Here is a 12,159-nt window from a genome sequence, read left to right on the forward strand (position 1 = left end):
CAATTCAATTTCAGTCTCAGTCTGAGAGCCACAAAAGTGTTTTTGGGCAAAACCTGGGTTTGTATCTGTTCCCTATAATCAATATGGCACATCTAAATTAATGATTTTTAAAACCCACATTAACCTTGACTTTATTGTGCCACAAATATCCATGCCACCCAAATCTCAGTCATGTCCTTCCAACTCCAAAAACCTTCTATTTCTAAGCAATATCCACTCTTTCATCCAAACCAAACAGCAAGCTGCAAAATACAATTTCAAATCAGGCAGACCCAATCTTCCCTCTTTCCTTTGCCTCTTGTAACACCTTATATTTAATTCATGGTTTTTTCCCCTGCCACACAAATTTAGATATATCCTTCAGCCACTTTTTAAAAGGTGAATCAGTTGTCAAAACAGTTATTGTCTGAAACAAAAACATCATTCTAGGCAAAATGTTCATTTTTAACCCAGAAATTCTTTCTAGCAATGACAGTTGTAATTTCTCCCATCTTAACATTTCTTTTTTAACTTCTTCCCATGTCTTAACATAGTTATTTTGAAATAACATACAGTTAATATTTGTCATAGTGATATCCAGATATTTTACCTTCTTCTCAAAATCTGTTGTATTCATCAATTCTATTTGATCTTCTATTTTCATATTTATTGTTAACATTTTTGTCTTCTGTTTATTAATCTTGAAGCCTACTAATGCACCAAATTCTTTTAATTTGCCCATGTTTCAATTCCCTTTAAAGGATCTTCCAAAACCAACACCAAGCCATTTGCCAAAGCCCTTATACTTTTTTTTTTAATCTTTACTCCCACAGTCCTCTCATCTTGTCTTATATCTCTATTCAGCATTTCGAGAACCAAAACAAACAAGAAAAGAGACAGTGGGCATTCCCTTCCTTTTGTATCGTACGGGGCTTTGTTAGATCTCCATTAACAATTATTTGTGCTTTCTTTGAAGCGTACCCATTTTATAAAGTTCTTTCCAAAAGTCATATTTTCCAAAACCTTGAACAAGAAAGCCCAGTTCAAATTGTCAAAGGCCTTCTCTGCATCTAAGAAAATCCATGCAGCTTGTGATTCATTATGCTGCTTCAAATATTCCAAAATGTCCAACACATTTCTAACATTGTCCCTTCACTGTCTTTTAGGTAAAAACCCACATTGATCCTCATGAATAAATTCTTGCAAAATTATTTTCCATCTATCAGCTAGAATTGTTGCGGACAACTTGTAGTCATTCTTCGATACTGATATTGGCCTACAGTTTCTTGTTAAATCTTGTCCCTCTTTAGGTAATAGTGCTATATTAGCCTCTTTCCAACTCTCTGGCATCTTTCCTCCCTGCAATATAGAGTTCCTCATGTTTTGCAAAGGTTGTAAAAATTCATCCTCAAAGCGTTTATAATAGGAACCTGATAAATCCATCTGGTCCAGGCACCTTTCCTGGTTTAATCTATTTTATAGCTTCAGAATCTTCCCTTACTGTTATATGAAGATCCATTCATAATCTGTCTCTGTTCCTCTGTAATCCTTGGTAAATTTTGTTTCTTTAGATATTCATCTATTTTCTCTAGAGAGATGTCACTTCCTTTATACAAGTTGGAATAATATTGATGATGCTTTTTGTATGGCCTTGTTGTCTATTAATACATTATTTCCTTCTTGTAATTTCAGTGTCATTTTCTTTTCTTTTTCTTTTCATAATTTATATGCCAGCTACTTCCCTGGTTTATTTGCAAACTCAAAATCGTTCTGCTTTACATAATTCATTTTTATTTCCATTTCCCTTACTATTAACGTAGAAAACTGTCATTGTAAAAGCTTAATTTGTTGAGAAATACATATCTTCTCTGGAAATTTAATTTTCTTCTTTTCTCTTTATCTCATCCAAAATAGCATGTGTTTCCTTTTGACTCTTCTTTTTGAGTTCATTATTATGTTGTATAAAATAACCTCTAATAAAAGCTTTACTTGCATTCCAAACCTAAATCAGTGCCCTTACCTAAATTATGTTCAAAAAAATATTTTAATTTCTTTTTACAATCCTCCACTATTACTTCTTTCTGTAGCAACATTTTGTATAGTCTACATCTAAAAGAACTAGGTTTTCTTTTATAAGCCAAACTCACAAGATTACGATCCAAAAAAGTCTTTGGTAATGTCTCTACTTTAGAAACCTTAGTAGCCAAGTTCTTTGAAATCCAAATCATGTCTATTCTTGAAAAGGATCTATGCCTTTCAGAAAAGTAGGTGTACTCTCTTGAATTGCCATTTTTCTGTCTCCATGTATCCTAAATTGTCCATCAAATCAAAGAAAACTTTTGGTAATTTGCCTTGAGTGATTAATATTTTTCTCAGAAGTTCTATCCAGTTGTGGGGAGATCACTCCATTCCAATCCCCCATAAAACACCAAGTTTCATAAGAGAAACCTATTAATCTCTCCATAGGTTCTTTATAGAACAATACTTTGTCCTCATTTGGGACTTAAATTCCCAATATCAAAGTCTTGTGTTGTTTATTCATTTAGTCACTTCCGACTCTTTGTGACTTCATGGACCAGCCCACACCAGAGCTTCCTGTTGGTCGTCGCCACCCCCAGCTCCCCCAAGGTCGAATTTGTCACCTCTAGAATATCATCCATCCATCTTGCCCTTGGTCAGCCCCTCTTCCTTTTGCCCTACACTCTCCCTAGCATCAGCATCTTCTCCAGGGTGTCCTGTCTTCTCATTATGTGGCCAAAGTATTTCAGTTTTGCCTTTAATATCATTCCCTCAAGTGAGCAGTCTGGCTTTATTTCCTGGAGGATGGACTGGTTTGATCTTCTTGCAGTCCAAGGCACTCTCAGAATTTTCCTTCAGCACCACAGTTCCAAAGCATCTATCTTCCTTCTCTCAGCCTTCCTTATGGTCCAGCTCTCACAGCCATGTGTTACTACGGGGAACACCATTGCTTTAACTATGCGGACCTTTGTTGTCAATCAAAGTCTTAGTCCCTTGCAAATTAACTTCCACCCCAACAAATCTACCATGGTCATCAGTCAGTAAAAGTTCTGGTTTTAGTTGGGGATTTGTGATGTGCCTCTTCCTGACCCACCTGTGAATTTAAATCTGAGCCACCCATCTAATTGTGTTCTTCTTCCTCTGGATCTGCTATCTGGTTATATAAAAGTATGCCAAATTATCGTGTAATTGCTGGAGTTTTATAAGCATTCAGAGTGTCCTTCACTTATTTTTAGGCCCACTTAACAGCTCTCTTTTTCTCTCTCTGTCTCTTTGTCTACTTCCCAACCAGCACGATCTTGCTTTGTCCTGGTAAGCACAAACAAGCCTGAAGCACTGCGTATTTTCTCTCTGGAGTGGCATTAAGCAGTTCCCTACTTTTATTATTTTTTTTAAAAGCAAATTGTTAAATACATAAGTTGATAAACAAACAGCTGCATTCAAATGTTGCAAGTGAACAGTCCCACAAGCCTTATCCAGTCTATTAGATTTCTAATGCAATATTTACCAACTTGGTAACATCATGACTTAACAGGATCAGTTGTTTATTTTTCTTGTTGCATCTGAATCTCTCTCTCCCCCCCCCCCCCCCGATATTTGCAGTGCCTGCCAATCCACTGCCCTATGTGCTAGGATCTTTTCAAACAACCCTGGTATAATTTCAGGCCAATATCTGCCCAAAGAAGAGATCATCATTTAATCATTACAAAATTCCACAAAATCCTTTGATTTTTTCCAGGAAGAACATCCATGCCTGACAATTTGAGAAGTAAAATTCATTGCAGATTTTTCAGATATGTGTAGATGATCTGATGTGGCATTAACATGCATCTCTGCTGCGGTGGTAAAAGGTACCCCTCCACACACACACGAGCAGCATTCACTACCAGACCCATGAGATGTCCCCCCATACATGTGAACCATTTAAAGTGCCCTTGTAAGAAAACATTCACAGCAAGCTGAATTGACCCTGAGTGGTGACAGGGGGAAGAGTCAGACAGGGACCAGTGGCCCAGTAAACCACATTGTTTATATTCATGGACCATATCTCAAAGATAGTATGGCAGGCATGCTGACCTAGTAGGGAAGGGACAAATAATCAGAAGGTCACTCAGATGGGTTTACCAAAATCATTCTGATTTCATGCTGGAATTTACACTGCGTCTGCCTTTTTCCTTGTCTAGTCTTTGCAATGTAGTAGGCCAAAGGTATAAAAATTGTGGTTCTGCTTTTGCTCAGGGCTGCCCAGCAATGCTTTTCTGGGAGTCCAATGCACACTGTTGTTGTTTGCATGCTTAATATATTTATGTTGTATCTTCAAAGTGATTTTTCTGCTTTAGGTGAGCCAGGTTTTGGCCAAGTGAAAGAGGAAGAAGAAACACCCTGAGGTTCCGCCACCAAAAACATTATCAGCAACCTTGTGGGAGTTTTGATATTGGCACTTAGGTCCTACTCCTGTTCTTGCAAAACGTGGAAAGTTGTTTCGGGTGCTGCTGGAAAAGACACGTAGGCATGAAATAGGCAAGTATCTAGACTTCATCTGAGTGGGATTTTTCTTTCAGACACCAGACTTGGCCAGCTTATCGTTGGGACATCTGTTAACACCCCCTAATTTACACTCACAGTTTTGCTGACATTTCATTTAAACAGCAGCCAAATTTCGGTATTTTTAGTGGCAGCTCTCATTTTCTCTCTCTCTTTCAGCTACTTGCTCATTTTTTCCCCCTTTGGACCCAGGCTTCACAATATTTTTAGATGGAGTGCATGATGGATTACTGAAGAGAAACTGCACTCATTAGATTTCTAGTCTGCCCTGTTGACATCCTGTATATATCTTCTTGAAAAGGGAGTAACTTTTCTACTTGTCGGCTCCTTGCCAAACTGACTCCGGCTGTTGAGCTGAAGATACTCAACGTAGCAACCACAACTTTATCCATCGTTCTTTGCAAAGCTTGATGCAGTAGACAGAAGCAAGAAACGACAATCCAAACAATTCTGTTTTTCACAGGCTTCGTGGGACTGAAGGTCAATCCCAGAGGTCAAGGAACCATCACGCTTCTCTGCCTAACCAGAGGTCTGCTGTCCGATCTTTTCCCATCCACTTTGGTTATTTACTTCAAAGCTGACGAAAGGTTGAATTTTCCAAGAGGTCACTTGCAGTTAGTACAGGAGTGCACAGTTCTGCAGTGGCCTGAGGCTACATTGAGCTTTGGGAAGAAGTGGGTCAAAGTCTATGTGATTGGGACCTTATCTTTGTCAGAGGCTGACATTTTCGACTCAAAAACATATTTGGAAAAAAGACACACACACAACCCCCCCCCAGGAATTAATCTGGGGGAGGAATATCACAGATATTAGCATTAGTATGAGCGATAGATGCGCACAAAACTTCACATGAGGGAAAGCACCACACCACACCACACACACACATACACTTACATACAGGTGTGTTTGTGTGTGTGTATGTGAAAATCTGCTAGATGGCCGTGAATTGGTTTTCTGAGCTTTTGCTCACACCTAAAGCATGCACAATTTTGAGGGAGGACTAGTTTGCCGTAGCCTTCTTTGAACGCACGTGTCATATCTAAAATCAGAATGTGAGCTGGTGTGCAGTCCACCTGTTGGTTCACTATTGTTTACTGGCACAACATTGCTGTGAGATGGTTTCTTCACTTCAGGTGATCAAGATTCAAGAACATCTGTTCCTCTGTCTCTCAGTTTGGTTAAAAATATTCACTGCTCTGTGAAAACACAATTAAAACCGGCCGGGATCCCATCATCAGCTTGCCCATCCGATTCTTATTACTTCTGCAATAGAAATTACAATTCTAACTGCTGATTAACACTCCAAGGTGGTCTTTTGTGTTGGAGATAATCTTTTCCTTTGCAATGGCTAGTGGAAAAGCAAGTAGCATTTGACAGATAAATATCGGATTCACTTTCCTAAGCAGTCTCTATTCTCCCCCTCACCCTCTTCCTGACAATAATGACAAAATAGCTCCACTTCTCTTTTTTCAGTTAGTTTGTTTTCATGCTCAGCTCTCACTCTCAAATTTCTATTGTCTCCTCTGGTAATAAACTGTTGCAATATTTGCCCATCTCTGCTGCTGGAGTCTCTCATTTTATAATGGATTTGCAACAAACAGATGTTGTGTGTCAGCCTTGGCAGTGTGTGTCTTAAATTGGTTTATCTGTGGACGGCTGCAGTCAGGATTAGAGGTGAAACTCGCAAAGACACCTGTTTCTGCTCCCAATTTACGGTCTTTGCTCTGGATATTTACGAAGGCTACATTATATGAGTGGGGGGTAAGATGACTGAGTCTATGGTTGCCTGCAAGGGGATTTTGTCCAAGTGGTAAAACTGAAACAAATAGTAGTCATCTAATTTGAGTATCTACTGATTCTCTGAGGCTCTCAGAAGAAGAAGAGGACCCTAGGAAAAATCGTGGTTAAAAGCCATCTATGTGACATTTAAATGGCACCGTCTTACGTTTTGGGCTCTATATGAAATGCTTGCCATCAAAAAACGTTCGCGATGTTTCTGGTCTTATAAGACATTATAAGATGCACACTACTTCCTCTGCTCCATAAAGAACACTAAAAGCGTAAGGCAATCTGTTGTGTTTGAAGAGCAGCAAGTATATCAGCAAGAAGCAATGCACAACCAATATTACAATGAGAGCAGGCCAGATCTCTCCTGTGATGACTGAATATATATTACACATCCATTGTGGTACCATCGTAGCTTTTTTCTTTCTCTTTTTGCAAAGTTGTGTCATTTATTTTGTAATTAAGGGATGTTAGTGGGATAATAAATAGCTTCTTTGGCCCACACAGCAACCTTGCTAATATAAATGTTGAACACTTGGAGTGAATATCTGCATCCTTTCCAACAGGGCAAACACTCCTGTTCCATATGGGCTTGTGTATTCTGTGATAATTAGATCACTGACCTTTCTCTCCATTAATCTAGGAAGCAGGGTGGGAAACTGGGCCAGTGTAAACAGTCCTTTCAGGTTTTTATACATAATATTATGTAGGTACCACGTTTCATGATTATTTTTTACTTTGGAAGTTCGTAACTGAGGATTTTAAGTGTGGTGTCCTGGAATCCCATCAAACTGTAATGTTCAGGGTACCAGAAAGAAGAAAGTATTGGATGTATGGGCCGTAATTACATCCGTAATATTCTAACAGTGTACTCCGATCCGAGCTTAATTTAAACTGAAAATCAGTTTAAGTCAAATTTAGATTTTGCCTTGTCCCCTCTGACTGCTTGAAATGCTTCCCCATCCCAAACATGTGGCCTGTGCTTGGGAAAAAAACAAACAAACACCAATCGAAGTGAATATTTGTAGCTCGGGGTTGAACTGTGGAGTCCCTGGTGCTCTCTGAGCCTGGTTGTTTTCCTGCAGACGTTTCATTACCCGACTAGGCAACATCTTCAGTGCGAAGAGGGAGTGGGCCTTGCTCTCAGTTTATATACCGTGGCTTGTCCTGCTTGTGTTGGTGGGGGTGTTGTTCTCTCCTTGGGAATTCTTTGATTGGGCTGTTGTTCGCTGCTTGATTGATTGACTGAGTTGGTGGTTCCTTGATTAGGGTATCGTAGTAAGGACCAAGGACCACATGAAAACCAAACCAACACATACCCTGGTGCTCTTCTCCTTTATATAAAGTCCCCCCCCCCTTTCTGCAGGAAGTGTTTTATATTCCATGAGCCTCTGGACCAAGAAAGTGCTGAAAAGGCAACATAACCCAGAGTCATGCTTGAGTGAGATGGGCAGTGACGAAATTTGAAATATAAATAAATAAACAAATCAATTACCACATTGGCAAGCCAGGGAGCGACAGCTGTGGCTTGGGAGTATGGCCAGCTGGTTTGGGGGAGATGTCTTCTGGGCTGCAGGACCTTGGCATTATCTTTAAATATTATTTGTATGCTCTGCAGGGGCATTTGTGGGAACTGGCCTAGACAGACTCTGGATTTTCTGGAGAACTTTGCATATCTTTCCATATGTACCTGAAATTGAGATGTTTGAATGTAGCAAGCCATTGCTTTTTGAGCCTAGTAAGACAAGTTGCCCCTGATTAGACAGAGGATCTGGAATGAGGGAGGTCACACTTAATGATATGTTCTGTTGGATGGTTGGACTTCCATGGCTTTGATCCTGGCTAAAAGTTTAGAAGATGAAGTGCTCCAATGAGGCCAACTTCACTGTCCTTGCCTTGTGCAATTGTGAGGACAGTTAATTTGCCGTTACTAATTGGACTATGTCCAGCATACTAATAATATGAAAAATGAAAGCACCTTCTTTGAGGCTAATGAGTTGTAGAAGGAACTAAGATTCAGGGAAGCTTTGCTGGAATTACAAATGTGCTTCGGTTCATCTGTACCGCAGGGATGTGGGGCAGTAGGTCTGCTACTTCTGGCCTCCAACAAAGCATGCAGAGGCTGTACAGAAAGAGCTAGGCATCTCTGTTGCCCATATTTTATCTTCACCCGTTTCAGAGTTTTGAAAAGGCTAACAGGTGCCGACAAAAATTAGATCCCATAGAACACGCCCTTTGATGCAAAAAAAAAAAAAGTATCTAACAAAATCCTATGCACAGAAATAAATCCACTGAATTCAGCATGCTTTCTCCCAGTAAGCATGCCTAAGGCCATAATTCTAACCCTGTAAGTCTTCACCGCTAATATACGCGATATCCAAGGCTTTCCATTCTGCATGTCAATAGATTGGAAAACGAGCACTTCAAATCCTGCATCAAGAAAAACTGGATTTTGCAGTCGGCAAACAGGCAAGGTCTTTGACGTTAATTTTTCGAATTTGACACAACTGCAGCATTTAGCTGTGGTATAGATGTTGCTTTGTAAAGATCTAGGAGACACCAATACTCTGGCCGATCCTTTTGCAAACATGTTTTATTGCCTGCAGTTACTCAAAAGTTTTCCATTGCAATAATAGCAAGAACAGTAACAATCCCTATTACTTAGGGGTTTGGACAGTGAAATGTTGTACCTAATACCTTTCATATTTCCTGATATCTTCACGGCTCATGTACAATCCCCTCGTTCTCTACAGCCTGCAAAACGTGATCCCATATTCTTTCCAAGTGGCTTTGGAGCATACCTTCCTGCCCAGGCTTTGCCACTGGATATTCAAAATGCCTGTATCACATGTTCAGCCCCCCCTCCCCCTTTGCTCAGCAGATGGTGGTTTGTTTAATAGATGCAGGTTATGCTACTCAGCAAGACATTTGCAGCAGGGGACTTGCTCCTGACAAATGATATCATTCACTCCTGCTCCATCCCCACATGCTTATCTGTGCAAGCCTGTTCCTCCTGCCTGTCCCCTGCGCCACTTGCGCTTTGTGGCGGCATCTGCTTTCTTAGCCACAGATGTTCCTTTCATTCAGTTGTCAGCTAATAGCAGAAAAGATGCACAGAGCAGATGTTTCCCCTCCTCCCAATAGGTTGCTATTTCCTTTCCCCTTCCAACACACCAGTGGCTACAATTCAGATCTAAAGCACAACTGGGGGAGGCTATTTGGAGTGGTGATTTGTCATATTTAGGCTGGATTCTCTCTAGACAACAAGCCCATGAATGAATAGAGGTTAGGAAAGAAGCACACCGTTTGGTCCCCAGGAGAATGAATCAGCTAGGGTGTGGCTGCTTCTTCCACACCACTCAGCTGATGCTTCACACCACTTCATGGTAGGGCTGGCTTTAGGCCAGCAGCTAGAGCTACCAATTACTTCTATAATGCTGATCCTTTCATTGCTCAATCCAACTGTTTCTCCAAAAAGGGATGGCCCCATGGAATGCTCAGAAGAAGTTTGCCAAGGATCTTCTCAAAACTCAATTGAGTTTGTTCTTCTCTTCCTTTTGGCCTTCAGTAGCAAGCTGGTTGTGTTTCCTGAGGCTACCTGGCCACTCATAAAAAGACCTAGGACAACCCCTCATGCCAATAACTGATAGCCACTAGGTTCTTCAGTGCCCATCTTTTGGGATTCTTATTTCCCTATCAGGAGCTGAAGCCCCATTCAGGCTGCAGTCTTGCCCACCACAGTGATCTAGAAAAAAACCCGGGAAGGAAAATGAAGCAATGTAGATGAGATACCAGCTGCCCAGCAGTTCAGAGATGGGACAGACATTTATCCTACCTCACGTGGATATCCTGCAAACAAGTCTGTTATGATTAGTGAAAGAACATATGCTGGAAGTAGTACAACCATTTGATTCGCCACTCATACATGAAAGCCAATTCCTTATTCTAGGTCAGACCAGCTCAAAATATAACAGTGCACATTACCTAAGATCTTTTTAACTGAAGACAGCAGGATCTGTCTTTAGATTTTCTGCATGCAAAGCTGGTGTTCCACCACTGAAGTATGACTCTTTTCCCTGTGACTGTGGGAAATGTGGGAATCCTCCGGTGGTGGTGGTTGTGCGTGCTTGGTCATCATTGTACATCATTGTACATTTTGTCTGTTTACTGCTGTATGTTTTCTTTGTTTTTTCTTCTTCTGATTGGTTGTGTGTTTATGCTGTACACTGCCCATTTGTTGTTTATTCATTCAGTCGCTTCCGACTCTTTGTGACTTCATGGACCAGCCCACACCAGAGCTTCCTGTTGGTCGTCAACACCCCCAGCTCCCCCAGGGATGAGTCCGTCACCTCTAGAATATCATCCATCCACCTTGCCCTTGGTCAGCCCCTCTTCCTTTTGCCCTCCACTCTCCCTAGCATCAGCACCTTCTCCAGGGTGTCCTGTCTTCTCATTGTGTGGCCAAAGTATTTCAGTTTGGCCTTTAATATCATTCCCTCAAGTGAGCAGTCTGGCTTTATTTCCTGGAGGATGGACTGGTTGGATCTTCTTGCAGTCCAAGGCACCCTCAGGATTTTCCTCCAGCACCACAGTTCAAAAGCATCCATCTTCCTTCTCTCAGCCTTCCTTATGCCCATAGTCACACTGTTTGAGTTGGGTGGCCTTATAAATCCTAAAAACAAACAAACTAATGAACAAATAAATGAATGTAGGTTAGACATGTGAAGAGCGTGCTCAGCCTCAAAATCTCTGAAGACACAAGGGAAGTATGGTCTCCACTTTAGCAAATTATGGACACCGGGTAACCCTGCAAGATACGTTAGGAGATGACTCTGCCTGGTCTGAAAGAACTGTATGCTGTCATTATAACCAGGTGGCTCAGACTTACATGAAAAACAGAAGACGTGTAATTAATGGTCAGCAGCTACTAGTTAACTTGAATGAGAAATGGAAAGCGTTTCCCTCTGAACACCAGATATAATCCTCCTTCCCATATTTTGTCTGTCAGCAATTTGGGAAACGACAAAAGCTTTCTCAGTATGGGATTTCTTCCTCCGTATTCTTCTCTTCCTCCACTAGAAATGTACAAAGCCCACCAGTTCTTCCTTGGCTATATCTGGAAATGTCCTGATTTTGCTCTAGAGGTTGGTGAGAAACTTCAGCTCATTTCTGAAGTCCATCTTTCTTCAACGCCTCCCTGTTTATTGACCGTTGCAATCAGTACGCTGCCGATGGAAAAGCAATAAAGCTTGTTATGGAATGTATTATTCATCCAGGCTTATATCTCTGCCCAAAGATGCCACCATAATTACACTCTCTTTTCTTTATGAGCTCTGAGTGCTGAGTCCATCGCTGATCTTGGATGTTCAGAGCTGAGATTCATTTTATGTTATTGTTTTGGCTGGTGTCAGAAACCAGGCCGCTGAGGGAACTATACCAAACTGCAGCCTGTATATGGAGGAATTCACTGCTGCTTAAGTGAGGAAGGATCACCCTTAAGAGGCTGTACCTTTCTTTTCACAAAAGCCCACTCCCCCTTCTCAAAACTGTAACATGCCTGCAATTTTAGGAAAAAAGGATTTGTTTTCAGAGGCACTATTTGACTTTCAAGAAATTCATTTAGGGCATGACCTAGGCAAACTAGAGTGCTTTTTAAAAAAAGCTGGTTTATTTCCGCATGAGGGCAGAGGAAGCTAAACACAGACCTGGATCCCTCCTTTTGGGGAAGAGAGGAGACAGAAGTGTTTCATGTTGGTTGGCTTATGTCCCAGTATGCCTATTTTTTCACCCACTTCTTATGTTTTTATCTTCCTCTTTGCACTCACCAAAAGA

This window comes from Candoia aspera, chromosome 12, assembly GCF_035149785.1.
Source record: "Candoia aspera isolate rCanAsp1 chromosome 12, rCanAsp1.hap2, whole genome shotgun sequence".
Lineage (NCBI taxonomy): Eukaryota > Metazoa > Chordata > Lepidosauria > Squamata > Boidae > Candoia > Candoia aspera.